Here is a 21,522-nt window from a genome sequence, read left to right on the forward strand (position 1 = left end):
AGTAATGAGAAATATATAGAGGGGGGGAGGGGGGGAGAGAGGAGAGACCATACATGCAATTATAGTTTAACCCCTTCAAAATAAGCTCCTTGTGACCAAATACAGTAATTCCAGCAGTGATGCCACTCTTCATAACAGCGAAGGAAGTGTTCATTTGAGATTTTGTTCAAGGTCCTTGTTGCAGCTTCCTGGATGTTTTCAACTGAGTTTTGAGCTTTGTGAAAGAGATTTCATGGAGTGAAGTCAGGTCTGGACGGCAGGTAGGAAGGTGATGAGCCTTCACACAATTATTCATATTAGTTTCAATAGCCATTCACTAGTGTCTCATCACTAAAAACATGATCCAGATCCGTCATCCATTGTTCCATTCCTATGTTCATTACACTCATTACACTGACTATTCGAACGCCTGCTCAAATAACCAGGTCTTCACTTTTTTGCGGAATATCATTAATGATGGAGCTAGTCTAATATCCGTGGGAAGGGCGTTCCACAGCCGATGGGCCGCCACCGAGAAGGCCCTATCTCTCTGTACAGAAGTGTTTATTATAATGTGTTTAAAACTGTATTTGTGTTTTACATTGGTTGCCTATGGCTGGAGCGGCCCAGCTGTGAGAGATATGTTGCCATGGAAACAAGGCAGAAGAGGAGGTGGGAGGAGCTTAGAGAGAAAAAGGTTTGAAAGTGACAGTTAAGTTTAGTCAGGAGGATGAGACCCTGAGAGGAGGAGCAGAGTCAGATAGGACTCTGGAAAAGTAGTTTGGTCAGGAGGAAGAGACCCTGAGAAGAGGGCAGAGTCAATTAGGGCTCTGTGGTGTGAAGCAGTGTAAATTCAGTTAGTTCTTAGTATTTGTGAATATTTCTTCAGCAAGGGAGCTGAAGGTGAAACCTCGTTAGATTGCTTGAGTTAAAAAGAATCTAACAGAGGGGGTTTTAGGATCGCCAGTAGTGGAAGACTGGGGATCAGTGGTTTGTTCCTGTATAGGACAAACAGTGTGAATATTCACAACAGGGAACACTGAAATAATAAAGCACTTCACTGAAGAAGGAGTTTATAAGATTGTAACATCTAAAGCCTGAATGTATCTCAACCAAGCCATATTGTAACCATCAAGCATATGCCAAGCTCAACATCTCAATATTGCAACAATTACGCTTTGTTTAACAATAAACTTGTTCTCTTTGTATTTTAAACCTGCCTCCTCCATTGATTTTACGTTCGGTGCATTCCACTCTACCAAAGTTACCTCACAACGCAAATAGGGATAAACAGAGACTTTAAGACCAGCGTCTCTAAACATATTGGTGGCAGTTTAATTTAATAGCAGTCTAGGAACTTTCTTACATTTTTGGTGGTCCCATTTGGTGGGATTAACGCACGACTTTACTTTTTATTGGTGGCATTGATACGTCTTTACACTCTCGTCCCCGCCAGCCGTGCCTGTGAGGCAGGCGGGATCGAGAGCAGGGCCTCCCCGGAAGATCTCAAAGTCCTGGTAGGTTCATAGGCAGAGATGCGGTCGCATAGGTAGCTTGGGCTGGAACCGTTTAGGGCTTTAAAGGCCAACGCCAGCACTTTGAATTGAGCCTGGTATTAAAACAAGTTCAATTTTACTTCTGGGACAGAAAACATTAACCTTTACCTGACATAGGTCAGGAAAGCCAGGTATTGTTTCACATTGGGAAATGACCCCAAGGCATGACTCAAGACAAAGGGAGACATTGGGGTCATTGCAACATCCTTTACCTGGCTGGTCTAAAAAGGACATAATCAGGCTTAGACATCCATAGCCAAGATTTACATATTTATCCAGTCCTTGCTGTATACATCTTATCCTTTTATATAATGTATCCATTTTCCAAGTCTGAAATGTATAAACTGTACTTTTATTCTACCATATTCTTAAAATGTAAACTGTTTAAACTGCCTCTTAACAAAAAAAATGCTTCTTAGCCTCAGGTGAAGAAGGTAACAAGTGATAACCAACAGCTCCCAACTACAGGAATCTAGAGGGATCAGCTTCCATTGTTCTCCAAGGTTTGGGTTTCATAATCCCATTATCCTGGACCTCTGCTGGCCTGGAATGCCAGCCTTCTCTGAAGACTCCTCTCCACACACAGAGCTTTCCCCACTTGGCTAGGTGGAGATTTCCAGCCACATCACTGAAGCTCAGCCAACCAGAACAGAAGAGGTAGGATTCAAACTAAACAATGAAGCTGGTTGTATAAAAACTGTAGTGCAGAGCACATGCTCTCTATGCTTCTATCTTTTGGGCAGGAACCCTACTTGCATCAATTTTGCCCAAAATGCATTAAAACGCCTCTGTCCTGTGCCTTCTCTTGTGATTTCTTAATCTGGAATTTAGTGTTTTCTTAATTATGGTCGGTATGGTCTGCCAGGCTGAATTCTCTAATCTGATTGTGGTCTAAATTCCATATGAATTACTTTTGAAATAAACCATGTGTGTGAAATCTAGTCAACAGGACTTATGTGGGCTGTTTACATTCAGAGGATTTGTTACTGTAAACAATATGTTTTAATTAACAATTGCAGATTAGAGGAGGGGATGGAATTAAAACAGGGAGGAATCTCCTTTTATCACCTGTGTTAACATTCAGGAGTGGTCCAGGTTTGCCTACATGACCCCCTTGCTTCAAGAGAATGGAAATATCAGTGAAGGTTTATTCCTTTAAATTATTTCTCTCTCCCCACCCCCACAAAACATTAAGGCAAACAACATTAAAATAATAGCACATCAGTATATCTACTTACAACTGCTCCATAAGTAAAGCTCAATGTCTGTCTGAATAACACTGGCTTCATCTGTTGGCAGAAAGGGAGATGGGAGAGCAACCCAAGCTAAGGACTAACAGAAAAAGGAGTAGATAAAGAAACTGAGAGGTTTTAAAAGCATCTGAAATAATTGGATGATAAAGGATCAACTGGAATCTTCCAGATTGAGACATTTGGAGAATATGTAGTTAACAGACCTGTATTCTATTATGATGCAAGGATTTGTTTATTTATTTTATTTACAGTATTTATATTCCACCCTTCTCACCCCGCAGGGGACTCAGGGCAGATTACAATGTACATATACATGACAAACATTCCGGTCGTGCAGTGGGTTAAACCCTTGTGCCGGCAGGACTGAAGACCAACAGGTCACAGGTTCGAATCCAGGGAGAGGCGGATGAGCTCCCTCTATCAGCTCCAGCTACTCATGCCAGGACATGAGAGAAGCCTCCCACAAGGATGATAAAAACTTCAATTCATCTGGGCATCCCCTGGGTAACATTCTCTCAGACGGCCAATTCTCTCACACCAGAAGCGACGTGCAGTTTCTCAAGTCACTCCTGACACAACAACAAAAAATTCAATGCCGTAGACACACAACATGTATAGACAGATGGTCAGAGGCTATTTAACATTCCAACTTTTTTCTGGCCACCAGGGAAGCTGTCACTTCACTGTCCATTTGTGACACTGATGAAATACTTCCTCATTCCCTGCATGCTTGCTGGAGATTTTTATGGCCTCGTAAATTAGTTAAATTAGCCTCCCCAAGTGGTACCTAAATTTCCTACTTGATAGATGCAACTGTCTTTTGTACTGCAAAGGTCGACAACAAGCTACACAAATTGGTCAGAAGCTCACTCTGACCCGGGCTGGCTTTGAACTCCTGACCTTTTGGTCAGTAGTGATCTTAATGCAGCTGACTTCCAGCCACTTTTAAAAAGACTTTGTTTTTTTTTAAAGGCCTCTGGATAGCATAGTTCAAACTCAATGCATCTACAGTGCAGTAGATGCATAAAGGTAGTATTGAATGTGTCATCAATTTTCTCTATTCAGTTTCAATATGCAGACAGCAGTCATCGAGGAAGGTCTGATAATATTCATAGACCCTTTCACATGACACAATTGTGGTATGATTCGAATTTAATTGCCATGCTAAAATTGAGGTTGAATTTTGACTATAGCCCATAGCTAAGGAGGGTCCCACCCAATCTACCCAACTGAAGAACACACTCACCAAGGGTGAAGGCAGTTACAGAGCTTTATTTTCAATCCAGCCAAAAGGAATACACCAAAAGTACATGCATACCATGAATACAGAGACATGAGTCACTATATATTTGACAGCTATTCAAACCTTCTTGCTCCACCTGTTTCCTACCCTGATTAGCCAAAAGAGGGGCCAGCTTGGAACAGTACCCCGATTGGCTGATGCTCCAGTGATGTTGCTGCTTCCACATGGGAATTCCCTAGCGGAGAGAAGAGATGAAAGGAGCTGGCCCCAGGCAACCCAAACATCTGTTGCATGTGGCTTCCCTGCAGGGGAAACAAAGTCCGAAAAAGTATATGGTTTGAAATCAATAAATGCAAATGGACTTTGGATAGGCTTTGGTTTTTTAAGTCTTTGGCGAGAAGGAAGTTTCTTGGGAAAAACAAGAGTGTGGGCTCCCCAAGCAATAGGTGATGATTTTCCTCAATCAAGCATTGACTGGAAAGAAAGGATTCCAATGTGTGCATATCTGCTGGGCTTCCGTTTCCACAGTTCATCTGGTGTCCATTCAATGATATCAGATTTATTTTATTTATTTATTTACTTTATTTATATACCGCTTATATACAGCCCTCAGGCGACTCAAAGCAGTGAACAACATCGATACAAAACATAACGAGACAAGTATAGGGCAATTAAAAACAATTGTAACATAAATCATTAAATCATTAGATCAGGAATGGAGGCCTCCCACTCACATGATGAGTCTTGGATGGTCACCTTTGTTCAAGGGATTAGCCCAAGCTGAAGAATTAGGAAATTTCTCCATGAGGTCAGTGGGAGGTGATGGCCCCATGGCTGTCCTTGGCAAAAATATTTTTTAATTAATATATTGTGATACACAAGGATATAGAGGTAGGATAAACAAAGAAATATATGAAATGGGCAGAAAGATACATTTTATTTGAAAAGTTGGAAGTTTCCTGCTTCTGCAGGAAGTCTGCTGCTATGAATCTGCTTCATATATGCACTGGTACAAATCAGTGCATATCTATAATAATCATAACTTTATTCTTATACCCCACCAGCATCTCCCTGAAAGGACTCGGGGCAGCTTACATATGGGACGAAATGCCAACAGACACAAATACAAAACAACCAATCAAAGCAAAAGCACAAATAAAATAAAAACATAGTTAAATATAACAATTCAGTTAAAAGCGCAATTCAATAAAACATGAGTTTTATTCATAACATATCTATGAATTTTTGATTAAAATACAAAAAATGAGAAATAAGCTTTAGAAGGGGACTGGCTGCTTCTGGTCCATTGTGGAGGTCATGGAGACTTAGCAGAAAGGGGAAAGGAGTTATTTCATTTTATTTGGGTGTCCTTGGCAAACTATAAATCCTTGGGATGTTGTTTGACAACATTATCAATAGATTCCTGGGACCTATAGTTTGGTGAGGCACTGGAGTCTACTGGGTAAGAATTCTAAAGACCCTTCCTTAAACTGCAGATTCCAGGACTCCAAATATTGGAACTGTAGCAAGTGGAATCATGGTGCTGTAACTGTATAGTATAAAGTAGCCGATAGAGGCAAAGTAGCCAGTGTGATATAGTTGTTTGAGTGTTGAGCAAGCAGGTGCTGGAGAGTCAGAGCCTATTCCAAGTCAAATTTTGCATAGTCAACCTCTGCAGACAACTATGGGGAAGGAAGCAAATTATTGGAGCCTGGGGAAATGGTTTCTCAGTAGCAGCTCATTGACAAGGCTAGTCAGGCATGCCAAATGTTGGAGTGAATCCCAGGCCAAGTTACAGGTAAAGCTATAATAGTTACCCAGCTAATTAAGCTGTCTCTTAGGTCTCAGGCGGGTGTAATCAAACACTCCTTCACATGCTCTGGGCCCATATTGCCACATTGTGTATGACCCCATTATGACAGTGAAGAATTTGCATAGCTCTGAAATCAACAGTGGTCTATTAAATGACCTGATTTCCACATCGATACTGATATAATAAAATAGAATGTAGAGGAATAACGAAAAAGAGCAATTATCTCCTACATCAGGGCTTCTTAAAGGTTTTCCACTTAGGACCTCTTTTGGCCTGAGAAGTTTTTATGTGACCCTGGGTATATCTATATAAGTAAAAATGTAATGTTCGTTTTTGGGATTAACATAACTCAAAAACCACTGGACGAATTGACACCAAATTTGGACACATTACACTTATCAGGCCAATGAGTGACCACCTATATAAATAAAAATATAATGATAGTTTGTGGGATTAACATAACTCAAAAATCACTGGATGAATTGACACCAAATTTGGACACATTACACTTATCAGGCCAATGAGTGACCATCTATATAAACACACATATATACACATATACATAAACACACACACACACACAAAACACATATACACAGACTGGGCCACAGCAATGCATAGCAGGGGATGGCTAGTAGGTATATAAAATAGGTATAATATCAAACATTTACTGATTATACATCCACATTTGCAAGGCTTCCTAAACAGGCTGATTTTTACTTTTTATGAAGTATAGCTGAAGCATCTTCAACAGAGTCCATTGTAAACACTGCACAACAGATTTGTGTAAATGAATAATAGAATCATAGAATCATAGAGTTGGAAGAGACCACATGGGCCATCCAGTCCAACCCCCTGCCAAGAAGCAGGAAAATTGCATTCAAAGCATCCCCAACAGATGGCCATCCAGCCTCTGTTTAAAAAAAAGAAGGAGCCGCCAACACACTCCGGGGCAGAAAGTTCCACTGCTGAACGGTTCTCACAGTCAGAAAGTTCTTCCTAATGTTCAGAGGGAATCTCCTTTCTTAAACAGACACTAGATGACATTCATAAAATGTTTACTGTTGTCAAATGTTTCAGAATTCCAACATTGAACTAAGAGGACACCATTTGGGTCAGTACCCACAGCTTAAGACAGCCTTTTATTTATTGTTAATGTTTTGCTACAACAAATAATACAGTAAAAATATAATTAAGTAAAAGAGAAGAAAAATACAAATCACGTATACAGTGGGTCATTCGAAGAAAGGTGAAAACCTGGGTTTTTGAGCAGGCCTTCCCAAGTTCAGCATACGTACAAAATCATGGAATGACTTGACAAATGTAACTGAATGACTTGACATGGAGATGCTCACGATAATGTTTTTAAGGCTTTTACATTTTTAAAATATTCTTATAATGTATGCTAAATGTTCTAACACTATTTATGATTGTTTTAATTGTTATAATTGTTGTGGCATCAAATTGTTGCCAATTGTGAACTGCCCTGAGTCTCCTCTAGGCTGAGAAAGGCAGTATATAAATGTTGTAAATAAATAAATAAATTGGTTTCACTAGAGTTTGACTAGTGACTAGCTCCCCTCCCCACAATGGATGCTAAAATCCATGGATGCTTAAGTACCATGATATGCAATCGCATAGTAAAATGGCAAAAGCAAGGTTTGACTTTTGAAATTTTCAACTTTTCAAAGCTACAGATATTGAAATCCATGGATATAGAGTCTGTGGATATGGAAGGCCAACAATAGTCTTAAAATGAATAACTTAAAAAAATAAATGTGGCATAGAGCATATGGTTGTGTAGGGAATACAGAACCTGCTGTCTTGACATTTCTATTGATACAGTGTTTTTTCAACCTTTACAAAATAGGAAACAGCACATCACATGATGTTTTAAACTTGCAGCGATTCACTAAAACCTATCAGAATGTATAGTAACATTCTACTTATCCTGGGGGTCTCTTAGGTATGATATATTCCAGATCGGAAAAAAAGCTCCATAGGAAATATTTCCTTATGACATCTTCTTCTAGGCTTTCAATGAATTGTGGAGACTCTCTCTGTATTCATGGGAAGTTGGGGGCACAGAGATGATTATACAGTGAAAGAAAGGGCATTCACAGACACTATCTAGCCACGGCACAAGAATTATTGCATTCATCCATTTCAGGATGAATATGGATGAATAAAATCACACAGCTGAATAAAATCCCACATTATCTGCTTTGGACTGGAATATATGGCAGTGTGGACTCAGATAACCCAGTTTAAAGCAGATACTGTGAGATCTTCTGCCTTGATATTCTGGATTATATGGCTGTCTGGAAGGGCCCACAGTTTCTCCAACATTTTAATTCCTTTGAAATTAATTTCAAAAGGAATTCTTTTTCTACCACACTGCATGGGAATGGTAAAAAATGTGGAAGAGCTGCTTGGCAAAGCGCGAACTACAGTCAGTCAGAAGACTGAGGGAAGGTCCAGGTTAAGAAAGGGAAGAGAACTTGGGCTGAGAGCCAAGAATTCTTCCTTTTGTTTACCAGAGATCTCCCCATGATTCTTTTGTCCATTTAGGAATTTCCCCCTTGCAGCTGGGGATCTCATGTCAAATGGAAATCCAGCTGGTTTTTGTTGGGGGAGGCTCTAGGGAGGCAATCTGTAGGACAGGAATGGCCAACAGTTCTCTCTTCAGCCTATAAACTTCTGTAACTTCTGATTAATGACCAGAGATAAAAGTGTGTTTAAAATTATTTAAACTGCTCTGCACATTTGTGCTTTGAAGGGAGTCACATTATTATACCGGGGCTAATCCATCTGTGCTTTAAATATTTGGATGCATGGAAAGCTCAGAATTACATTTGGGATCAACATTGAATGAAACCATGACATTTAAAGTGGAATCATAGTTTTGCAAGTGTGAAAATCCTTGGTCTCATTCATTTTTGTTTAGCTACACCCACTTTGCCATTAGGAGCCCCCGGTGGCACAATGGGTTCAACCCTTGTGCCGGAAGGACTGAAGACCAACAGGTCAGAGGTTTGAATCCAGGGAGAGCGCGGATGAGCTCCAGCTCCCTATTGTGGGGACATTGCACAACGATGATAAAACATCAAAATTTCTGTGTGTCCCTTGGGCAATGTCCTTGCAGACAGCCAATTCTTTCACACCAGAAGCAACTTGCAGTTTTTCAAGTTGCTCCTGACACAAACACACAAAAACTTTGCCATTGGCTCCTCCCCACCTCTTTGTTCCACCCACTTCAAGAATGCATCCTCTGAGATCTTTCTCAAATGAGACCTTAGCCTTAATGCAAAAAAAAAAAAGTGGCCATTTTCATCTCACTTTTAAAAATGATTGCTTGAGATCCAAGTCCATCTCATTTACTTTGGCTGGAGTGACCAGGGTGGCCTACAAAGATAGCCGGGGGCTTCCATGCCAATATTGCAGTGAATCTGCTCCAGGTTTTATCCCAGGTTATAAAGGAGCTATCAAAGAGGCTGCACCTGTTTGGGAGGCAGGGTTTAGTACCTTGGATAGCTCCTTTGAAACCTAGTATTAAATACAGTGTCATTTAACAATACCACCATCCTGGGAGCCTCTGTGGCCGGCAATACAGATTCAAGAAATCAATTGCAATAGCTACTTCCAAAATAATTAAAAATTAAAAATTGAGTCTTAAACACGTATTGGAAGAGAACTAGGAAGGCTCAGCCTTGAATAAACACACATAGGCAGATTGCAGTGTAACTTTTTCCTATGAATTGTTGTTGTATGCCTTCAAGTTGTCTCCAGCTTTTGGTGGCTTGAGAGTAAACTTATCCTAGCATTTTCTAAGGCTGAGAGAAGTGGGTTTTTATTATTGAGTGGGGATTCATACTTTGGTCTACGGAGCCATAGCCCAATGCTCAAACCATTATGCCATGTTGGCTTACTTTTCCCAAAAATACTGTGTATCAGTGATAATGATTTATCAAATAACATGCACAGATGTAATAGCAGTGGGTTTACAAAAGTCAGGAATTTGGAGGAAGAAGTCATGGAGGGAATGAGCAAGCTTTTGAAAGCTTTTGAAACCCTTGCAGATTGGGAAACATTCCCCAATTTTGCTGCTCTGGATTTCTTTTATATTCCTATTAGTAATGTTAATGTTTCATTAGTGTTCTTGAATGGGTATATACATGTTAACTTGGTTGTTAGCCAATTTACCAATGACCTTTGGATAATGCAGAACATTAACAATCTAACTGGTTGCTAGAATGGCTGTTAACATTTTAGTATACAGACCAGACGGTCGTTTATGATACCCAATAAAATTATGAGCAATGATGGCAACAGTTAAGAAGTAAGGATTTAAATCTGTGCGTATTTGTTTTCAAATGTGTGAATGAAATATATCAAAAGGTTTTTTTCTATTGAGTAAGTAAGGAGTGTTTTTGTTTTTTATGGTTTTTCCCCATTTCAGGACTTTTTTAGTAAAAATTTCATGCATTTCACAATGATTTTTAGCACACTGTATTTGTTGTGTGCAAATCACAATGGTTTCTTGCTAATGTTGCTGATTTGTCACTCTACTCTAAGAACAAAAACTCTCTTATTGTTAATTTTTTTGATGGGGTAATTTCTTGAGGATCAGGATTTGTGAAAATATTTTGTATTTGTAGTAATATGTAGCCAAAACCCAGACCTGTTTAATTGTGTAGGGGGAATATTACAAAAATATGGCATGTAACATATGTTTTTGTATCCAAGTTTCACACTTGCTGGTTCCAAAATAACTTGAAAACTGTCCTAAAAGTCTCCATAATAAAATGAAATAGTTTTGGATAGAATCACTCCCAAATGCTGCAGAACCAGCAATTAAAGCTAAGTAAATCATGCATTTTGTGGTTGGTGGTCAGTATTCAGTGTCAGCAATATAATAAAGAAAGCTGTCATACCACTCCACTATGTAAACCTGAAAGAAATGTGTTTCACATACACTCCAATCACCAGTAGATTAAACCTCCTTCGTATGTAGATGATGACCAGAAAAATAGAATAACTTTATTGTCTTTGTACATTGTACAATAAAATTAAGTGCCACCCCCAATACTAATACTAATCATCATCATCATCATCATCATCATCATCATCATCATCATCTTTATTTGTACCCCACCACAGGCCTGTAGTCAGGATTTTTATTGGGGGGGGGGGCTGAGTTTGATTCGGGGGGGGGGGCTGAGTCTGAGTGAAAGAAGGTCTACCCTAGCAAATCTTTTGTATTGTTACCCCATTACCCCCATGCATATGGGATATATTGAGCATGGTGATCAGATCATGAGATGAATAAACATAACAGTCTAAATAATGTACCAGTAAGGCCTTCTCACAGACCACCATGAGAATTTGGGGGGGGGGGCTGAAGCCCCTTAAGCCCCCCCCCCCCCCCCCGGCTACATGCCTGCCCCACCACCATCTCCCCAAAGGGTCTCGGGGTGGCTCATAGAAGCACTCCAACTGTCACATGCAGACAACAATACATAAGTATAAATAAAATGGCATAAGTATAATCAACAGCACATAGAAATCTCACTGATAAAATTATAAAAAATTGAAAATGATAAAATCCCTATATTTTACACATGTAGAATTACATAAACAAAACACCCATCCTTCCACATTCTAGTCACTATTTCACAACCCCTAATGCCACATCAGCGTGAAAGAGAGTTCAGAATATTCACAGCTCTGGTATAAAAGCTATCTCTCAGCTTAAATAGGTTAGAGTTATGATCATGACAACCACATGCCAATAAGAGTTTATAAACATGGAACAGAAGCCTAGATAGGCTAATCGGCAACTCTTTGAATGCGATCTTTCTGCTTCTTGGCAGAGGGTTGAACTGGATGGCCCATGAGGTCTCTTCCAACTCTATGATTCTATGATTCTTACATATTCACAACCAGTATTTCATAATATTTTCATATTTGTGATACACAAATCACAATTGTAATTTTCCCCAGATGGAAGGCATCAGCTGTATGGAGAGGCGGTTTCTTTTGCCAGCAATCAGTGCATAGGTGAATAATAATTCCATCAGATTTCAGGTTGGGGAGGTTATGTGTCCCTCATTTAGTTAACTAAATAGCTGATGGAGAACTCTGGCTCTTGTTTTCAAGATACGTTCTATTGATGAAACATTTCAAAAAGAGATCTGTTTCCTTCACAGCAGAGATATCCAGACAGAATAAACGTTACAGTTAGGTGCTGTATTTGTATTCCTTCTCTTCCTTGCTAGTTCAGAGGGCAGAAGCACAGAAGGTCATTTAGAGCTTTTGTGATGGTACGGCTGTACCAGGACCTCCAACTTCATTTTCTTTCTATTAAATGTCTGCATGCATTCCAAAGTTTCAGGCATTCTGCAAAGGTGACTTCCCTTGGTTTGCATTTATAGGGCCAATGACCCATCAATCATTGTTAGGTTTTGGTTCCGCCCCTTTCCCCAGGGCCCTGGGAGGAGAGGGAGCCATTTTTAGTTTAGTCTTACAGAAGGAAATTAAGCTACAGGACGTGGACCAGCTCCACCTGCAGAAAAGCTTCATTTTCTACAGCTTCGGGGGAAACAGCTTCAAGGGAAACAGCTTCCAGGGAGAAATAGTCCCAAAGCTCTGGCTGGGAACTTGCAGCCTCTCAGCTTTACAGCATTCAGGGGAAACAGTTTTGCAGACCCAAAGAACTCCAGCTGGAGAATCTACAAAGCCTTGACTGGTAGGTCTACTCAGGACCCAAGAAGTAGTTTGGAACCGGTAGTAGGACCCACATCAGCAAAGCCTAGATAGTAGGTTGCCTGGGAGAGGTTAAAAAAGGGTTTTCCTTTCAAAAGAAAAGAAATAGTTCTCAAAGCCAGTTGCCTGTCCCTTGCGGACAAGCTTAAGAAAGCCACCAGTCATTTGTATGATTGTCGTTGAAGATTGAAGAAGTATTTGTTTAATTCGTTCAACAATAAAGGACTTTGTTAAACCTTTCAAGCCTCTAAAGACTCTTCCAGAGGAAAATCCTTAGGGCCTCTCTATCAAGGCACCCTGGCTTCCCACTGGGCACAAAGTGCACGCCCTGTTCAAGAGACAATTATTACAGGCCCAGCACGTGACAGCACAGCTTTTCTGATTTTTAAATTACTGTTATTTTAAAAGAAGATATGTCCATATGGGTCTCACAACACCTACAGCCAATAGTGACTTAAGGTACTGAAGAGATGTTAAGAATGGTGAGTATTGCTCAAATTGCCAACTGTTTCTGGAGGCTTCAAGTTGATGAGAAAAACAGTATCAAGACCTCCCAATGGACAATAAACAACATAATCTGTTGCAAGGCATCTCTGTGTTCCTTGTAGTAATTTGGAAAAGGTAATTGTATACAATTTTCACATCATTTTGGCAGCACTAGCCAATCATTCTCCACCAAGGCAACATTTCTCATGTAAAGCAGTGTTTCCCTTTCCTTCTCAATATGTAAGCCTTGAAATGGGATAATTAAAACCAAACTGTAGGGTTAGACCAGATATTCTTTCTAATAACATAATACCCAGGTAGAAAAACGGAGACATAATGGCTATGAGTAAGTTTTACTAGGAAAAACACTCTCGTTGTATTAAAATATTATAAGCAAAACCTGAGTGCAAGATGAAAAAGAAATGTATTCAGCATGTACTAAAAACAGAAATAAAAAAAGAGACTCTGCTTCTATGTTAATACTTTTTATTACACTGGCATGCCATTATAAACCTACAAAAAAACAAGTGGAAGTACTTTTTTTCCAAATGTTTTCACTAATCATATAAATCACTGCATTTTCATCTCCTGCAAGGACATACTGAGAGTCATTTTATTTTAATTCACTTGTTGCTGAGTTGAATATCACATTTTCTCATTCATATCCAATAGTTGTTCGTGCAAGTTAATGCTATACAACTGTTTATATTCCCAAAGCAAACATATGGTTAATGTCATGGCTATCTGGAGTAGACATGTGTGGAAACTGGGGCAAACTGCTTTTCCAGAAAACCCCTTGATTACTGGTAGAACAAACGGACTGTTAAAAGAAGTTGCTGCAAGGCAACAGTGGATGTGATTTAACAATATCCTGTTTAGTACATCACTGTACAAGAAGCTTGCCTCAACCATTCAAAGCACTATGTTGCAACCAGACAGTAATCATCACCCTTTTTTGACCCATGTTCTACAAAGTACTGAAAATGGGACATTACTTGCTGTTTGACAAAAGTAGATTAAACATGGAATTTGTGAAGTAGGTTACATTTCTTGTTAGGCACAATATGTTGAACTCGTATGAGCAAATCAAATATAGTCCTATATTTAAAAACTACAGTGATAAATTAGATCACATAACAAATCTCCTTTGCCTCCCAAAGTTTCTCAAACACTAGTCTTTTCTTCTGGGCAAAAAGAAACAATCTTGTGGAAATTTTTGAACAACATTAAACCCTTGTGCCAGCAGGACTGAAGACCGACAGGTCAGAGGTTTGCATTCGGGGAGAGTACGGATGAGCTCCCTCTCTCAGCTCCAGCTCCCCATTTGGGGACATGAGAGAAGCCTCCCACAAGGATGATAAAACATCAAACATCCAGACGTCCCCTGGGCAAAGTCCTTGCAGACGGCCAATTCTCTCAAACCAGAAGTGACTTGCAGTTTCTCAAGTCGCTCCTGACATGAAAAGAAAAGAAAAGAAATCCTTAATAAGGAAAATGAGAAAGTCCTTCATCTCTTGATTATGCAAAATCCTAAAACCATTTATGGAAGATTAGTCTTTAATTTTTTAAGGGAATACTTCAAAATAGGACTGGCATGACAAGGTTAGAGAGCAACAAATGATTGAGGGGAAATGGCAGGCCAGTTGTGCTTTGGGTCACGGACCTCTTTCAAAAAACTAATGAAAGTTATGGTTCCTCATCCCAGAAAGAAATAGACAGAAATATTTAAACATTGAATGTTAGGTAAAGATAAAGGTTTCCCCTTGACATTAAGTCTAGTTGAGTCTGACTGTGGGAAGTGGTGCTCATCTCCATTTCTAAGCCAAAGAAGTGGCGTTGACTTCCCAGCTCATTTGGCCAGCATGACTGCATGGGAGTGCCGAAGTGGTACCTATTGATCTACTCACATTTGCATGTTTTCAAAATGCTAGGTTGGCAGCAGCTGGAACTAATGACAGAAGCTCACCCCGCTCTGTGGATCTGAACCACTGACCTTTCAGCTAGCAAGTTCCTCAGCTCAGTGGTTTAACCTACTGCAGCACTGTAGCCTGCCCACTGAATGTTATATACAATAAATTTTATTGCATTCAAAACTGGTTTCCTTCACAAAAATTAGCCTGAAATGAAAACAATTACAAGGAACATGTGGAAAAAAATAACCTTGAAATTCACTATAAAAAAAAGACATTTAATAGGAAGAAATTGAATGGAGGGAATATTTTTTCCACCAAGTTCACAGACATCCCTCTAAGCCAGATATGGGGAAACCCAGGCCTGGGGGTTGGATGCACCCCCTTGGGCTCTTTTCTCAGGCCCTCTTCTCTCACAACATCCTATCCTGCCTTCTCTCCTTCCCCCTTCCTTCCCTTTATCTTTCTTCCTCCCTCTTTCCCTTCCACCCTTTCATCCTTTCTTCCCTCTTTCCTCCCTCCCTCCTTCCCTCTCTCTCTTTCTCCTTCCTTCCTTCCTTCCTTCCTTCCTTCCTTATTGTCTTTCCTTCCTTTTTGTCTTTCCTCCCTCCCTCCATTCCCTTCCTTACATCCTTCTCTTCTTCTCTTTCCTCCTTCCTTCCTTAACCTTTTCCTTCCTCCTTTCCTCCTGGGGGATGTTTAGCTGGAAGAAAAGACAGTAGAGAGGGAACACGAGAACCAAGTTTCAAGATTTCAAAGAGTGTCCCATTGAGGAGGAGGGGGAAAATGACTTTCTGATGCTCTAGAGACCAGGGCACAAGGGAGCGATGGGTTCAAATGGCAGCGAAAGAGATTCTACTGAAAAGATTAGGAAGAGCTTCCTGAGAGTAAGAACTGTTGGAGAGTGGCATAGGCTGCCTCAGAGTGTGGTGGAGTCTCCTTCCCTGGAGGCTTTTCCATAGAGGCTGTCTATTGAGAATGCTTTGATTGTGCCTTCTTGCATGGCAGGGGGTTGGGCTGGATGGCCCTCTTCCAACTCTAGGATTCTAGAATTCTATATGAGGAGTAGGCAGTATGGAGTTTCATGTATACACCTTTTTTCTCCGGTCCACCATCAACCCCTCTCTCCCAGCCCATCCCCACTTGCTCTGGCCCGCCATGTCATCCCCAAGTTAGAAAGTTTGCCCATGCCTTCTCTAAGCCCATCCATAGGCATCCTAGGAGTTTATACATATCTGGTTAAAATCCCCTGGAATAGATAAAGTATTTTCATTAGATTGTCGTATTCCACTCAAAGAATTTACAGAGTTTCAACAGGATATCCTTCAGTTGAAAACCTTTCTGTGTTTTCCTACTATTTTCCCATCTTTATTTCATAAAATAGAAATTCTGTTAAAGAAGAAAATGATCTAACAGCTGTCCCTTTTGATGGGTATGGCCAGAAAACTGCCTATCCAATGGAACCACCCACAGATGAAATAAAATGGGAGAAAAGAAATATTTTCCACTCAAATCTAATTTCTTCGGAGGGCAATTTCTCTCATGTTATTCCTGAACTGCCAGACAGGCATATCCTCCAAGTTTTGATGGTTTTTCTAAGTGGGGAATAAAGGTTTCAAAACTAAGATCTAATAGATTTAGAATATGGAGTGATGTTAGGATATGAATTGCAGACAGATAATTGATGAAAAATCTGGAATCATTCAGATTGCTTCATGCAGTCATATTTTTGTTTGGCATTCTGATAGTCAGTCTCTTCTTTTTGGTTTGGGACAGATACGGTCTAGATTTCTATTAAGATACGAAGAAAGGATGCAAGGAAGCAAATTTAGGTTAAGGAAATAAGCATTTTTATTAAAACAAGCTAAGATCTCTAACAATATTTATAACTAAAAGGGAAACACGAGAGCAAATTGAGCATGAAATGTGTGTTATGGCTGCTGTCACCCAACAGATGTAAGTACAGACACCATGGGAAATTACAGAGTTTTAGCCTTTAATAGGAGCTTTTTATAAAGTAGCTTTGAGTTTGCCAGCTGGCATTGCCACTGAATGACTTTCACACTCTGTATTGAATTTCCTCTCTGCTAGCTTCTCAAAAAGCTTGCTTTTAGAGGAGGCTTTACAGGAGCGTTCAGATGCAAAAACCCATTAATGGACTCTTTTGCTTCCAACCCAAATACCGGAGATGAGGCCAAGATTCACATCTGGTGGCTACTGGAGTATTTGCAACGTGCTTTGAAGTTCTATGAATCTATAATGCTTAAGATAAAAGCTGACCTGAGAGGATGGAAGAGGCTTGTGAGTCTCTCTGTCTCTTTCTCAGCTTTTCTTTCACGGCGGAAAATGTCACGCTTCAGAAAACATCCAGTGCATAAAAGATAAAAGCCTCTTTAAAATGTTCTCCTTCCCTTAATTATTATTTCTTATGAGATTTCATAACCTTTTCAAAATATGCACAGGCCCTAAAGAATATCCCCTGAGATGGATTTAATAGTGATGAGATCGTGTGGCCTTCCAGCATTACTTCAGCTTTGTTAGCTGCGGATGGTGAGAGATGCACTCCAACCATTTTGGGAAGGTCCCATGATTCCCACTTCTGGTGTATGGGGAACAAATATGACACTATCATTTTTTTCATGAGCAAATTAAAGGGATGTGGGAAGAGAGGACCTACACTTTCTAGACCCACTTTCAATGCTGCTGCAGACTGATTTCCCCCAGAGGCTCCACCATATATATACATATCTATTTTCACTCCTTTCACATTACCTACTTGTTATGCCACTTTAAACACCTTTGGAATCCTGGGATTTGCCATTTAGGATGGGATATTTAAAATCCACCGACAGAGAGCTTCTACAATCCCTAGGGCTCCAAGGGATGCTGACATGGCAGTTGAAGAAGTATTACTACATTATTATCTATGAGTTTATCATAGGAGGTAAACAAATTGCAATTATAGCAGGACATTTGCCTTGTATTTACCACATAATGTTGCTCCTTTCACAATGCTCTCCGAGTGGGATTTTGTTTCGTTTACAAAAGGAAATTATTAATTATTTGTTTGTCCCATCCACACTGGTGAATTATAGCAGGTAGATTTGACTTCCACCACCATCGCTCCATCCCGAATTCTGGGATTTGTAGTTGCGCCACCAGAGGTCTCTGATGGAGAGAAATAAATATCTCATAAAACTACAAATTCCAGAATTCCGTAGCACTGATCCATTTCAAACAATGTAATGTCAAATTGGTATACCTCTGCAGTGTGGATACAGCCTATGGACCTCATCACATTAGGGATTTTCAGCATCCTAGGATGCTTGGAGGATCCTGGGAGGTCAGAGCCTGCCGGATGACAGATGATGCACAGATACCTCTGGTGAGACTCCACCCTTTCAGGATGCTGCAAGCATCCTAGGACTCTGAAAAGAGAACACAGAAGGCTTCCCGTGTTCTCGTAGAGAAGAATGGAGCTAGGGCAGGGGGAAGTCAGGCGGTGATGCTTCCCCCTGTAGAATGGGTAAGTGGATGATATGGGTAATGCAAGGCATAGGGTGACAGCTTCCCCCACTGCCTTCCAGATTAGCCACAATTCATGGTGAATCCCCCTGCTATCACCCATAAATTGGACCTCAATATGATGAGGTCCTAAGTGATCAAATACAATAGGTATCCCATCAGATCATTCAGTTAACATAGAGCAGGGGTCCTCAAACTAAGGCCCGGGGGCCGGATACGGCCCTCCAAGGTCATTTACCCGGCCCTTGCTCAGGGTCATCCAAAGTCTGAAATTACTTGAAAGCACATAACAACAACAAAAATCCTACCTAATCAGCCAAAAGCAGGCCCACAGTTCTCATTGAAATACTAATAAGTTTATGCTTGTTAAAATTGTTCTTCATTTTAATTATTGTATTGTTTTAAAGTGTTTTTGCACTACAAATAAGATCTGTGATGCATATTAATTAATTCATTTTTTTTTCAAATTTTAATCCGGCCCTACAACACTTAGAGGGACTGTGACCTGGCCCTGTGTTTAAAAAGTTTGAGGACCCCTGACATAGAGGTTTGGGGCTGCAAGTGCCGCTCTTGAAACTGCAAGAAAAGGTGGACTCTTCCTGACTACTCTAAAGAAGTAAAAATAGGGTTGTCATATTCCAGACCCTCAAATCCTGTCAGCTAATTTGCAAATTATGTAAATTATAATTATTCATAACATGCATTCTGGTTATGCTAATTTAATATATTAATCATGGCTGTTTTGGTACCACAGTGTCTCATCCTTGCAATCATTTCTTATAGTAACTACTCTTCTGAGAGAACCAGTGGAATAACAGTTATAACTGAACTTGAAGCAGAGATATAAATCCAATTTTTCTATTGATTTCATGGGAGTGGGTTACAAAGCTATTTTGGTTTTCTTTGAAGAAAGTGGAGATTTTGGCTGGATGGAAAGCCCAGAGGTTAAACAGGAATGGAAGACATGGTTGGAGTCATTTGATTAAATACAAGCCTGCCTAAAAGGTGGTTGGGTTTATATTAGGAGTAAGTGGTAGCAGCTTTGACTGGTCAGGAGATGGAGGGGGTGAGCTGGAACAGGAAGCTTTGGGCATGGACTGGATTACTGGGAGCATCTTGAAAACCTGGCTGAGGCATTGTGTTGGTGAATAATTACAAGAAAACAGTAAACTTAAAAGCCATTCCCATTGAATCCAATGGCTCCAAACACTTCTTCTATTCCAGCCTACCCTCTCCATCTCTCACACAGTCAAAATCACTAGTCCTTTACTCTCGAGATAACCCAGCCATTGGCTGTAAAACAAGTTGTTCAATTTCTAGCAGCCCAAGAATAGAGGAAGTTCCTTTGAATCTTGGGCAACCTGGAAGTGAAGTTCCATCACACTGCGTTGCCACATTAACTGCCCAGACAAAGCTTGGGCTCAACATCTCCACAAACTTCTTTTTACACCTTCTGGGTTCTTGGTCCCCTCTCACATGCTTACACAGTAGGGCTTAGACAAGGGGTCCTCAAATCCTATCAGCTGACGGTTCATGGTCCCACAAACTGTTTGGGCTGGACTACAGTTTGGAAAAAAATGAACACATACCTATGCACTTTGTATTATTTTTGTAATGCAAAAATATATGAAGGAACAATGCAATATTTAAACTGAAGAACAATTTTAATCAACATAAACTTACCAGTATTTCCATGGGAAGTGTGGGCCTGACTTTAACTACTGAGATAGTCACAGGCCTTAGTTTGGGGATTCCTGACTTAGACCTTCCACTGTGAGATGGTATGCCACAAGGCTGTGCTTAGCACTATCTTCCCCCTTCTTTCAGTCTATGTGTTGCTATTGCTATCATCATGCCATCTTTTACCCTGCATCTCTTGCATGCTGACCACGCTCCCACATCAAACCCATTCTCTATTATCAATGGGAGAAGACTTCAAGAACCCCAGATTGCACCACAGGGAGATCATGTGAAAAGGAGAAGGGCAATGCTCCTGTGTTTCCATTGTCACAAAAAATAGGATTGCAGGGCTAATAGACCTTGGTGCAATAATGTCCTAGAATCTGGGCCAAATGATGGTCCAAAGAGGCATTTCATGACATCGTTGGTCAAATGCAGCTACCCAGGTGAAACTTAGCAAAAGTTTGTTCCAAGATAGAAAGTTCTTCTTTCCATGCTGGAGCAATCCTTACAACAACAACAACAAAAAAAGCAGCCCAGAGCAAAGAAAATACTTTAATTTTTTTTTTGTTAGATTGTGGGTCTGGTGGGAACATTTTTAGTCTACATTAAATTAGATAGTGGCTCCCAGGCATCATTTGGCTTAAAGCAAATTCATTATACAGTCAAATTAATAATTAATGTGTTTGTTCCAAGTTCTGGTTTTACTATGCTGTTCTCTGCAGGATGCTTTATTTATATAGTGCCATCACTGTGCAAGTTTTTATTAAGCAGGTATAGGCAAACTGCAGCCTACAGGCTCCATATATTCCAAGGGGCTTTTTTGTATCCCTTAGACTGCCAGCATCTTCCTTTGAGCCCTCAAACGTGCAGATTATTTGGGTTTACATGCATCCCAAGCCCTTCCAAGCTCTAAAACTAAGTACTTTAATAGGACAATAATCCAAAACTGATCAAGTGACACTTTTGAAAACTCCAGTTGTGGTCGATACATTCAAAATGCACCCCATCCAAAATAAGAAAATAAACCAACAAGGGCTGGAAATGGGGACTAGATTTTACTTTCAATTTCATTTGGGGTTAATATGGAAACATGGACAAAAATGGATGCCCATGCCCTCTGCAATTTCCAGCCCCTGCCTTACCCTTTAGATTACAAGGAGATGGTTTCTTACTGAGTAAAATGTGGGATAGAAAGCAACAGAGAAGGAAGAGACAGGCGGAGGTGGGTTTAAATAAGGCTGCTCTATACAGCGAGAGCTCTATAACTGCAGAAAGCATATCCGTGGTTTTACATCCCTACTCACAAGGA

At 40.2% G+C, this 21,522-nt stretch overlaps 1 long non-coding RNA gene across 1 annotated transcript in view; it reads right to left on the reverse strand.

Annotated features, from left to right (window-relative positions):
• Nucleotides 1-1,292: 1,292 nt before the first annotated feature.
• Nucleotides 1,293-21,522, reverse strand: part of LOC137096960 (uncharacterized) — a 212,428-nt gene continuing 192,198 nt past the window's right edge. Inside the window, exon 2 of the long non-coding RNA XR_010909844.1 lies at nt 1,293-1,419. This is a non-coding gene — a long non-coding RNA (uncharacterized lncRNA). The remainder of the gene's footprint in view (nt 1,420-21,522) is intronic.

The sequence above is a fragment of the Anolis sagrei genome, chromosome 4 (genome assembly GCF_037176765.1).
Source record: "Anolis sagrei isolate rAnoSag1 chromosome 4, rAnoSag1.mat, whole genome shotgun sequence".
Lineage (NCBI taxonomy): Eukaryota > Metazoa > Chordata > Lepidosauria > Squamata > Dactyloidae > Anolis > Anolis sagrei.